The sequence below is a fragment of the Protomyctophum parallelum genome (assembly GCF_964188405.1).
Source record: "Protomyctophum parallelum genome assembly, chromosome: 2".
NCBI lineage: Eukaryota > Metazoa > Chordata > Actinopteri > Myctophiformes > Myctophidae > Protomyctophum > Protomyctophum parallelum.
The window spans coordinates 28,755,500-28,767,048 of record NC_139699.1 but is presented as its reverse complement, the minus strand read 5'-3'; the positions used below and the strand labels follow the sequence as shown (position 1 = coordinate 28,767,048).

General features: G+C 39.6%; 1 long non-coding RNA gene across 1 annotated transcript; it reads left to right on the top strand.

Annotated features, from left to right (window-relative positions):
* Positions 1 to 3,000: 3,000 nt before the first annotated feature.
* LOC310878145 lies at positions 3,001 to 7,416 on the top strand. The gene is made up of 5 exons (XR_014570861.1): positions 3,001 to 3,116; positions 4,912 to 5,277; positions 5,408 to 5,716; positions 6,545 to 6,811; positions 7,106 to 7,416. It is a non-coding gene; the product is annotated as an uncharacterized lncRNA (long non-coding RNA).
* The last annotated feature ends 4,133 nt before the right edge of the window (positions 7,417 to 11,549 follow it).

The following is an 11,549-nucleotide window of genomic DNA, read 5'->3' as shown; positions in this document are numbered from 1 at the left end:
TGAAATTATATGTAAAACAAGCAAAACAAAAAAAACACTTTAATTGAATTTCTTTAGTTACAACAATGTTCTTGTGAAACACTATTGTTGTCCATGGTGAAGTGTTTACAGTAGAGATTACTATTTTTATTTGGCCAAAGGAGACAGACCCTGCCCACAGTACATCTGCCAGTCTGAAGACAGGGCAGTTCAAAACGTGAGAACTGCATATTTTTACTGTATATTGATTATCTCGCCCCAAATATGTATCAAGGGCATTAAAAGTTCTCCAGCACTCCATTGTGGATATTTTTCATGTTTTCTTATGTTCCCAACCCATGCCCCGCAGGCTTTGCCAAAGGTACTGTAGAGGTCCTAAAATAGCAATCAACACACAAACACCCATACTATGGGAGAAATCTTGCTCAGCTAAAATGATTGATATTTCAATGGTGTCAATACAGATCCACTTAATTGTCAAACTGGTACACACCTCGTTGTACCTATAACTAAAGGCTGAACAGGAAAGCTGTTTGTGTTCATTTTGCTCTTATTGTATATTCCAGGTTATTTTGCTTGCTGATTCAGTATGCTACACAATACGGTCCCTGGCTCAATATTCAGTATGTTACAAATTACGATCCCTGGCTCAATATCTGCAACTCATTTGCTGCACTATGGATATACAGTACTGAACCAGCCATGCTTCCTTCTGTCTTGTTTCTGCATGTGCACGTACGCACGCACACACACACACACACACACACACACACACACACACACACACACACACACACACACACACACGCACGCACTATGGTTACAAGCAAGAGAACCACTTTTAGTGCTATTTAGTATCGTTTATATTTAGTGTGAGTGATCTACTATAGAGAGTATGCACATGCATGATTTTCCCATCAGGACACGCCCCCCTCATCTAGACTGAGTGGCAAAACATTGAGCAGCGTGGAGTGTTGGAGTTTGGAAGCGCTCATTGGAAATCACTCAACCGTCGTGTGTACCACCTGTTTCTAAATGTCACATAATGCAGGGGGCAGCAAAATGCTGTGTTATTGAAAACAAGCACTTCCAAACTCTGACACTTAGAAAAATAATCAAATTTCTTGACAGAAAGTAGCTCATAACGTTTCTATGGTGGATTTTTATGAAACAAAACCTTTGCAGATAGAGGATAATTCAAGCTTTTCGTACAGCTGCAATGTTGGTGAGTTTAACATTGTTTAATGCAATCAGACAGGACTTTTCTGTTTGGATGAATGGGCTGTCAAGGCCAGAAAGTCGTTTTTTGCCACTCAATTTCATCACGTTTATGTTGACATTTGTGGACCAATAGAGTCTATTGGTCCACAAATGTCAACATAAACGTGATGAAATTGTCCACTTCTGTAACTTGGTCACTTCTCCCTTATTTTTTACTTTTTGCCGTAAGCGTCCTGCAAAAAAGTAGTGTCTGTCTCAATATATGAGAATAGCTTCATTAGCCATGTGCAGTACAATACTGGTTTATACAACAGAACATATCATGCTGGCCTGCTTTAATTTGTATTTATTCCACTGTATTTAGTTGTATTATTTAATTGGCAGATTAGCAGGATTTCACTACTTATTATTCTTAAAATAACAAATATGAGGGCATGCTGAAATTAATATTCCCAGGCTGACTTTTGTTTTCAGTACACCCATGACGTGAAGTTGCTGATGAAATTGACCACTTCACCCAAAGGATGTGTGTCTCATGCTTGTATCACTGCATAACACCTTTTCACGTAATTCCCCCTATACTATGCAGACTTTGTCACTGCGTCACTGTCATCATTTGGTTGTTATTTGGTTGAAATATATTTGAAATACAAATTATTTGGTAAATTTGTTAAAGAAAAAAAGAGAGAAAAATGCTTTACAAAGTTAAGAATTAAGTTATGTTTATTTGGGTAACATAAAGATAAAAGTGAAGTGTTTTAGGTCTAAACGGTAACCGGTACGGTCGCCCCTATTCCATCTCGCCGACCTCACGCCGACCGCTCATCTGTGCGGTGGTTCTTGTATTCTTTATTTTCGTTGGCTGTACGCCCGAGGCGAGTTGGTAAAGGGGCAAGTTGTTTGGTATTCGTTTAATAGAAAACGGCTCATTTCAAAATTGGCTAAAATATCAGAACTACAGTACAATCTCACATTGCGTTACAATGCAACATGTGACCTTTCTTATTTGTTGTGTAGTGAAGTGTGCAAATCAAACCCTGTTCATCATCTAAGTTCCTCATCAGTGAGTAGGTGACTGTGGTCACCGACTCACACGTGGGAGTTGACAAAGGCACCTTCACTTCTAAGGAACTTCATTTCTCAGTTCAACCATACCACTCATCTACTCCATAGAGCTAACGTACTGTAAGTATAAGTAGCCTACAGTATAAGATATAATACTTTCAACATGATGGAAATTGATTCATTTAAGATCAGGATTTTAAAGCAAAATAAATATTGTTAAAAAGTTGTTGTATAACATTGCTATCAAAGAACGGTTGTTCACAATATGTTTTTTGTCCAAAAAGGCTATAACCGCAATCTGCAGATAATCTGTTTTACAGTAGTGCATACTGTACATTACTTGACATTTAATTGTTTTGAACAATATTATAATATAATATATTTTTATTAGTAGGCTATTATTATAATGCACATAATGTATGTGAACTGTGTTGGTTTTCTGTGTTGGTGTGTTTGAAAACTTGAAAACTGTGTTTCTACATCTACCATGTGTAACTTTGTAAACTGTGAAAACATTTCTCAGCTGTGCCCAGAAATGAAGAATAAGCAGTTAGTATTTTAGAGAACAGTTCTTTTGAAATTATAACAAATCCTATTCTTTGTATCTGTAATGTATTATTACTACCATTACTATAATAATTATTCTTATTATTCTTATGGTTATTATTAATATCATCATGGTAAATGTAAGATGATAACATCTCACCTCATCTATCTGCAATCTGCTCTCTCCAGAATCGTTCACTGTTCATAACTCAAGCTTCTTCCTCTTCAGACAGAGAGCTTCAGTTTGTGACAGATAAACATGACTGGAGTTCTGATATGTTTCCTTATTGGATGTCTGCTTCATGGTAAGTTACTACATGCTATAGTTACTGCATTCTGGGATTTCTGGTAGAAACACTCCACATTTGCAGCGTAGTTAGTTCTAGTAGCTATTGCCCAGATTTTTTAATTGAGGGATGTTGGGAGAAGGAAGTGGTGTCTTTGAAAAATCAATTCATGACAAACTAGGCCAAGCAGCCCACAGCAAGTTATTCTCAGAAATGCTTTGCATAAAAAGATGAGGTTGAAAACGAGAACAACAACTAGATCGCATATGACCATGCAGGCCGGGTGGCCTCCATAGGGTTGTGCATGTAAATCATTGGTTTCAGCTGTCAGTGAAAAGAGGTATGTTTTCAGTCTTCTTTTAAAAGAAGATACGGTTGTAGCAGACCTTAATTCAAGAGTTAGAGGGTTCCATAGAGTAGACTATGACCATAATGACTGATGGCATCATAACCTGACTTGGAATTGATTCTAGATACAGTAGGGAAGGGAGGAAATCTTTATCTGATGATGATAACTTGCATGGTGCATTTTCATTGAGTTTCATGTCGCAGCTTGATTATGGAGATACTGTCTACCGCTTTGCTAGTTCCTCAACTCTGAGCAAACTTGACCCCCTATTTCATGCTGCATTGAGGTTTATAACCAATTCCCCCTATAGGACTCATCACTGTACTCTGTACGCCCTCGTGGGTTGGTATTCCTTAACGTCTCGCAGGTTGCTACATTGGTATACTCTCATTTATAAAGCCATTCTTGGTAACCTCCCACGTTACATTGGTTCTAAATTTGAACTTGTCCAAAACTCTCTCAACCTCAGATCAAATGCTTGGTTACGCTATGTCGTGCCCCCAACAAAATCTGAGGCTGGGAAAAAAAGCATTGCTTATTTCGGACCCTGGTCTTGGAATGACCTACAGTCCAGACTCAAACTGGCTACTGTGTTTCCCCTAGTGAGCTTTAAAATGATTGCCATGGGCACACTTCCCATACATTGCTCCTGCTTTGACGTTTAGCAATTGTCTGCTTGCTTTTTAGTCAACTAGCAATTTACGTTGTTTAGTTTTTATTTATTAGTCCTTATTGGTCGCGTTCCTGTTCTCCCTTTGAGCTTCTTCGGTAGTGGGTATTGTATTTATGAGCATTGTATGTCTGTCCTGTTTTTTGTTGTGTATTTTTTGTTACTGGCAGAGCTGTGTCACTTATTTTGCCTATTGTCTTGGCCAGTTCACACTTGACACACGGAGACAACATACTTACATGCTTAGTATGAGGTATAAAGTACAGCAGCCTTGTGTTCCTAAAACAGAAATATTGGTTATTGGGTAAGACTGACGTTATGTATCTTTCAGGACCTTTCACTGCTTTGTCTCAACCATTACTATTATAGCTCTGGTCTCAGTAACTGCGGTAGATATTTTGACATTGACATTTTTGTTGGAATGTTGCCACTACTGTTGGAGCAGCCATAAACTACACAGGTTCATCCCGATGTTCTGGGCATCTTTGTAATGTTAGTGTTAGTAAAAAGCAGGTAAAAGAGTAACGTTTGAGGCAGACTAACATCAGTCACTTTTCCATTCACTGTTGAAGGAGGTGCGGGGAAACCGCAGATATGTCGTTTCCGCCTACAGGAAATACGTAGGCTGCGACCATGAAACCGCTACGGAATCGGTCTATAGCCATTCGTAGATTTAACATGAAGTAAAAGGTTAAATGCAATCAGTGTTGTCAAATTGGTCTATATAAATAACTGTTAATCTATCATTTATTCTTCACCAGTGCCCATTGAAAGACTTGTGTTTTATGTTTCAGATGCCCTGTGCCAACAGTTTGCAGCCTTTATGCCCCAGAGTATGGAGGTTCTGAGTGGATCCTGTCTGACGATCCCTTGTTTCTTTACGATTCCACCGAAACACAATCAAACTTTAGATAGCACTTGTATAGGGGTATGGAATATAGGTTCTAGATTTGGTGAATCTGTCTTTGTTAGCTCATTTTCTAACAATCCTAAACCTAAACCGAGATTAACTGGAATTCTGACTGGAAACTTAAATAATAAGAACTGCACCACAATCCTGAACAACATGGATTTCCGTGACAGTGCTGATTATTACTTCAGAATACAATGCAACATTCTTAAATATAGTTTTGAAGAACATTTGACGGTGTTGGTTAAAGGTAAGCATACAGTAAATTGTTAACCTATAATTTGACTGAATGTTATGAATGTACTGCATTATAAATAAAATCATGGAATTAAGTGCAGATGTGTAATAATTAGTCCATATAATGTATGTCTTCATACCAGAAACACCACTACCCAAACCAACACTAACACCAGCCACTGTGAATGTGAGGGAGGGGAACTCAGTTAGACTGAGGTGCTCTGTTGCAGTCCCCTGCTCTTCTCTGCCACCAACTCTGACATGGACCCCCAGACTGGCTAACACTGAGGAGAAACTGATGCAGAATCAGGATCAAACTAAAGTATTGGTATCTAGTATGAACTTCACTGCTTCTCATTTCCACCATGGACAGAAGATCTCTTGTGCTGTCCAACAAGAAGTTTGCAACAGAGCTCTGACATCTAATATCACATCAACTGTCCATGTTCAATGTGAGTTAATCTGTAGATTCATCTACTAGTTAGTACATTTATTACACTACAGTTTGAATCAATGAGCTGACTGTGTTGCATTAAGTCTTAGAGTACATAAACATAAACCACATCAGTTGAAACTGCGCCACACTCTGCCTTAATTGGAACTTAGTTTTAACTTTTAACACATTGGATCCTAAGATTCTGATCCGGTGGCACCCAAGCACCACCACTATCTCTGATTCAGAGTCAGCACTATCGCCAGCAACAGTAATGATGATAATGATAATGAACTTTATTTATATAGCACCTTTCAAAACAAGGTTCCAAAGTGCTGTACAGTACAAGGTTAAACAAAAACAAGAACGTAGCAAGTCACAATCAAGAGCAGTTTGAAAACGAGAAACAGAAAAGGAAAAGAAGACAAATAGCAGCAGTTGAATATGTACAATCTTCTATAGAAAGGGTAAAAAACATTCTGTGTAAAGGTGATTTTTTAAAAGTGACTTAACCCCAGGCACAGATGGTGCTAACCTTACATGCACCGGTAGAGCATTCCATAATCTAGGTGCCCGGGCGGCAAAGGCCCGATCACCTCTGGTGACCAGGTTCGATGAAATGAGGGCATGTATAACTATCTCGAGGTCCGGAGCTGATAGGAAAGGCTTGATTTTTGCAATATAAAATGTATAAATGCATATACCTCTGGTAGAGTGACGTCAAGTGACAGTACATTTGCTTGATGTTTTGGTCACATACACATTTCAGTGTATACAATATTATGAAATGAAATCATGATTATATTGCTTGAATGCATACATGATTAATCAATGTCTTTTTTCCTAGATCCTCCGAGGAACACTACAGTGTTAGTCAGTCCCTCTGCTTCGGTACAAGAGGGCAGAACTGTGAATCTGACCTGTAGCAGTGAAGCCAACCCAGCTGTAAATACATTCACTTGGTATACATTTACTAAAGGGAATAAGACTGTAATTGGTTTTGGAAGCATCCTCACCTTCAGCCAGACTCGTAGGGAAGAGACCGGGCTGTACTGCTGTGAAGTGAAGAACATTCATGGAATATCTAATGCAACAATCATGCTTAACATTCAGTGTAAGAACTGCATGTCATCCATAGAAGCTAGTGTTTATATATTTGTTAACTCTGGTCTATTAAATTTGATCCCTTTAGTCCATCTACAGTACACTAAAGGCAGTGACTTGCAACAGTGAAGCCAACTTACTGTAGAAGTAAAAACCCAAGACTAAGACAGATGACGTGAATGTTATGGAAATTCAGTGAATTTCATAATGAATCACATTCACATTTGTGGGAAATATAAATTTATTTTATAGTAGAAATACAGAGTATCACTGTGCGCCCTTACAGATTTGACATTCTTTACAGTCGTTCCTGACATCCTGCCCTCGTCTGATTGCATCAGAACTGGAGACCAGATCAGCTGTTTCTGTGACAGTGTGGGGGATCCGTCTCCGACAACACTGTGGAAACTGGATGGGCAGCCGGCTGTGAAGCAATCCGACATGTTTAGCACCAGGCAGGAACCTCTGAACAACGCAGGCCTGAGGAGCGTCATCAGCATCTCCCAGTCCCGACCACAGGAGGAGAAGGGGCCAACCACGGTGGTCTGCCTCAGTAGCAACTCTCTAGGATCTGCCAGTCATCACTTCTGTGTTCGGTGCTTGGAGCCGGTTCAAGGTTAATATGAATATGACATTTTTAGGCCTTTAAAAACCATTAGATGTTCTTGATATTCTGTAAAGCGGGGAATAATTTGGCATTAGCCTATTCATTGAATCAGAATCATCTTTCTTGTTGCCACATTTTTTTTTTTTTTTTGTGTGTGCAAGCTCCATAACTTTTTATTGTTCCCAGAAAGAGAAAGAAAAATAAACTGTCCAATTCTTCTGTAGGTCAACCATTTGACCATTCACTTCTGCTCTTCATCGTTATTGCTGTTCTGACAGCATTGCTGGTGTGTGCTCTGGTGTTTGTTAGAAGGTAAGATTATTACACAGCCGCATGTTGCTGTGGCTTTCCCACAATCTCCACAATTGATTACCCTGATCTGGATTTTTTTATAAATTCTTATTTATCAGGGCTCATCAGAAGCAGCGTAACAATCCCAAACTTCCCAATGAAGTCACAGGGATGAGCAGTAATGTTGTGAGGAGCAGTCCATCCCTGACAGCTGGGGAGGGAAATGGGGTAGGCCTACTTATTCATGCATTATCCTAAAATCATTATTACTAGCATACTGTATATGTATCTAAGACATGTACTGTATATGCTGTTGATTTCAGGTTCGTGGCAAGTCAGAGGAAGACATATATGTCAACTGCCTGGAACTGAGGGAGGCAGGACAACAAAATACACATTCTATTCAGAATTCAGCAGCCGGACCTGAACCTCCTTCCTCATCTACAAATATCTCTGGGACAAACTGTACCAAGCTGCCAAGCTCTGTGCCAGTTGATCAAAGTGATGTGATATACTCCAGTGTGATTTGGAAGAACCGAAAACTAAAGTAATCCATGAATTACAAACTAGAAGACATGTTGGACATGGTGGCAGCTGGTAGTTTGAAATTGTACCTGGATAAGGAGAGAATCATGCTCTGTGGCCTTGTGGTTAGGGTGTCAGCCCTTAGATTTGGAGGTCGGGATTCAATCCCCCGGACCGATCATACCAAAGACTATAAAAATGGGACCTGCATGGTACTCAGCATAAACGGTTGTATTGGGGGTAAGTCCCTGCTATACTGTACTAGTGTCATGCCAGATGATGTACTTTACATCATGGTTGGGGGATGCACACATATTACATAAAAGCCGCCTCATGATACAGAAACTATTGGCCACGTGGCTTGGGAACCAACACTTATTTTATCACCTGAGTTGTTTGTGAATGATTGTCATGTTCCATTATTAACCAGAAATCATATCTTCCAGTTCACTTTAACTCTGAGTGCTTGACTGCTTGTCCCATGCACTCTCTGCCCAAATAGAAAACTTTTGCATTCAGCCTCCAGTAATCTTTGCATTTCTCATAATAACAACACTCTCACCATTTGTAAATCTCCCATTCTTCAGATTATTATTATTATTATTATTCAATATTGTGAGCCTTTGTCACGGTAGAGTTTGTTACCATGACAACGGGGGTTAATGTCTTCATTTTGTCATATACTTTGAGAGAGAATCCTTCCTACCACGGCTGTATGTGAACTTCATCTTTCTCTCTTCGAATACATGGCATACTCTTAAAGCTCGCTCTCTGTCTGGACAATCATTCTTTCCGTGGACTCTGCATAATTATTTAATTTGGGTTCCAAAAGTTATTTTTCTCTAAAAGTGTTTTCCATCTTAAGGTTTATTATACATTATACTAAACATTGTTGTAAAAGGTATTCCTGCTAAAGCTAATTCTAAACTGTTCAACTAAAAGGTTTTATAACTATTACCCATTAGGCCCTACATGGGTAAAGGTACACACCTGGTTTTATGAGACTGAGTACATCTGGGTAATTGGATTACTTCCTAGGGGGGTATTCTACATTTTTGGCTAACAGTCTGATTCCTTCCTTTTCTAAAGCTATCGAAGTTACTGTATACAGTCCTAATAATATACTAATTCATCATTAATGTTTCTATCAAAAACCTATATAAGGCACAATTCTCAAAATGTAATTCTGATTTAAGTAGCATGTGAGGTGTCAAACTAGGGGGTTTTCATGATTAAATAAAGTTGTCAGTGTTATTAATTACCTATTCAAAATAAGGGCAGAGTAACATTTAAATATCTATTGTTGGCAGGGATGTGGTCACAACAAATGTTTTATGGGACAGAAGTTCATATAAACATGACCACAGTCTGAGAATTCATATCATATCTCAGAGGGCAAGGGGGAAAGGCTGGTGTATTGAGCTGCCAATGTGAACAGCGAAGCAGCAGCCATTAATTTGTCCCCATCTGTATTCGTGTTGTGGTTGCGGGAGTGTGGGGGAAGTAAAAGTAATGATCACCCAAGCAGCATAATATTGTCCCCACATCCTTCATACTGCCCTGCAAAGTACAGTACATCTACAGTATGACTCACTCACTGAGAGAGTGTGTGTGTGTGTGTGTGTGTGTGTGTGTGTGTGGGGGGGGGGGGGATTGGCAGTCTTCCACCATTTCCATAAAGTCTCTTCCACCTTCAAGCGGAATCACTTGTCTCACGTCGTACCCACCTCACTAAGGGCTGCAGGATATTAATTGTTCATCCTCCGATCGATGGGACTGTTCAAGTGGCGCCATCGAGGGGGCAGGTCTCCAGTGTCTACACCCTGTGTCAACTTCACTCTGACAATGCAACGGTAAAGCATGCCAACCTCTCCATACTGTCCAGGGCTGGTAGAGTAGACTGTAGATCAGTCTACAGTTGTCATAAAAGCCCTCACTTAGCGGAGGGCATCGCATACCCTAATTACATCATGGATGGATGAGGTCACTCATGTGACAGAGCTATATATTTACTTTTTTTTTTTACAAAACATGCAATGCAATGTTTAGTTGTTTACACCTGTATTGTAAGTGCATGACAATGAAACACACAAACCCTATAGCATTAATCGAATCATGTGATTCTCCTGTGGAGTATATTATCCTAAACCAAACTTTGCTTTGGCTTGCCCTTTAATGGGTGGCCCAATTAGAAGAAAATGCAAAATGCAAGGGACTGAATCGGTCTGTTGACTTTTGACGGCACAGCCCATTTTAATAAGAATGATTTCATGATTGGCTCCAGACAATGCATGTTTACTAGCTAGCGGTTCTTACATTTATCGTGCGATAACCCGCTGCCAAATGAAAATGGGCCCAGTCAAAGAGGCAGGGGAAAACGGCTGGGCTGGGCGGCATTCCTCTAGAGGTGTTTTAGAACTGTGATCTTGACGACATCATCCTGGTCCTGGATATCTGGGACCTTGCTCTGATGAAAAACAACAAGTCTGATATATGCTCTCTCTCTAACATAATCCCAGTGCATAAATCTGGAGATCTCTCAAAACCAAACATCGTGGCGTCGGTCTGACATGTATCATTACAACCATATGATACTAAACAGCATATACGTGCGCCATCAACCAAACTTGGGAGAGAACCAAAAATGGCTTTTGAGAGGGGAGAACGCTCGGATCTTGAGCACTTCATCCATTTTCAACCTTAACATTCATATAATAAATGAGTACCGAAGTCCTGACGTCACTCATTTCTCAATTCTTCTGCCTACACACGCGTGATGTTTCATTCAGGATGGTCTGCGCCATTTTGAAATTGGGCTAAACAGTCAGTTGAAACCAGTGGTAACCAGTGCAGAAGTCGTCAAAAGTTGTGTTTTCGGTGAAAATTCCTAGTTTTCGTCATTTTGTTTCTACAAGCACGTTAGCTCGGTATAAACAACTTAAAAAGACTTAAAAGGACAACAACAAAATCTCCCATCAAAACAAAAGACAGAAAAAAACTTCAACATAAATTATAGAGGCAGACAGTTATTTGCATGAGACTGGACAGAACATACTGTATGTGTGTTGTAATGACAATGAGTAACATCATTTGTGACACTCCTACTCGTGTTTTACAACATGCATTGTGAGTGCATCTTTGCATTGTGGGTGAGTACATCTTTGCATTGTGAGTCAGAGTGGTAATGCACAGTAAAACCCTCAGACACATGCAGGTCCATTTGGACCCATCTGTAAATTAGGATTTTACAGTGTGGACTGAATGATAATTGAGATGGCATACATACAGAGAAAACTGTAAATGAGGAATGGGCAGGGGGATCATT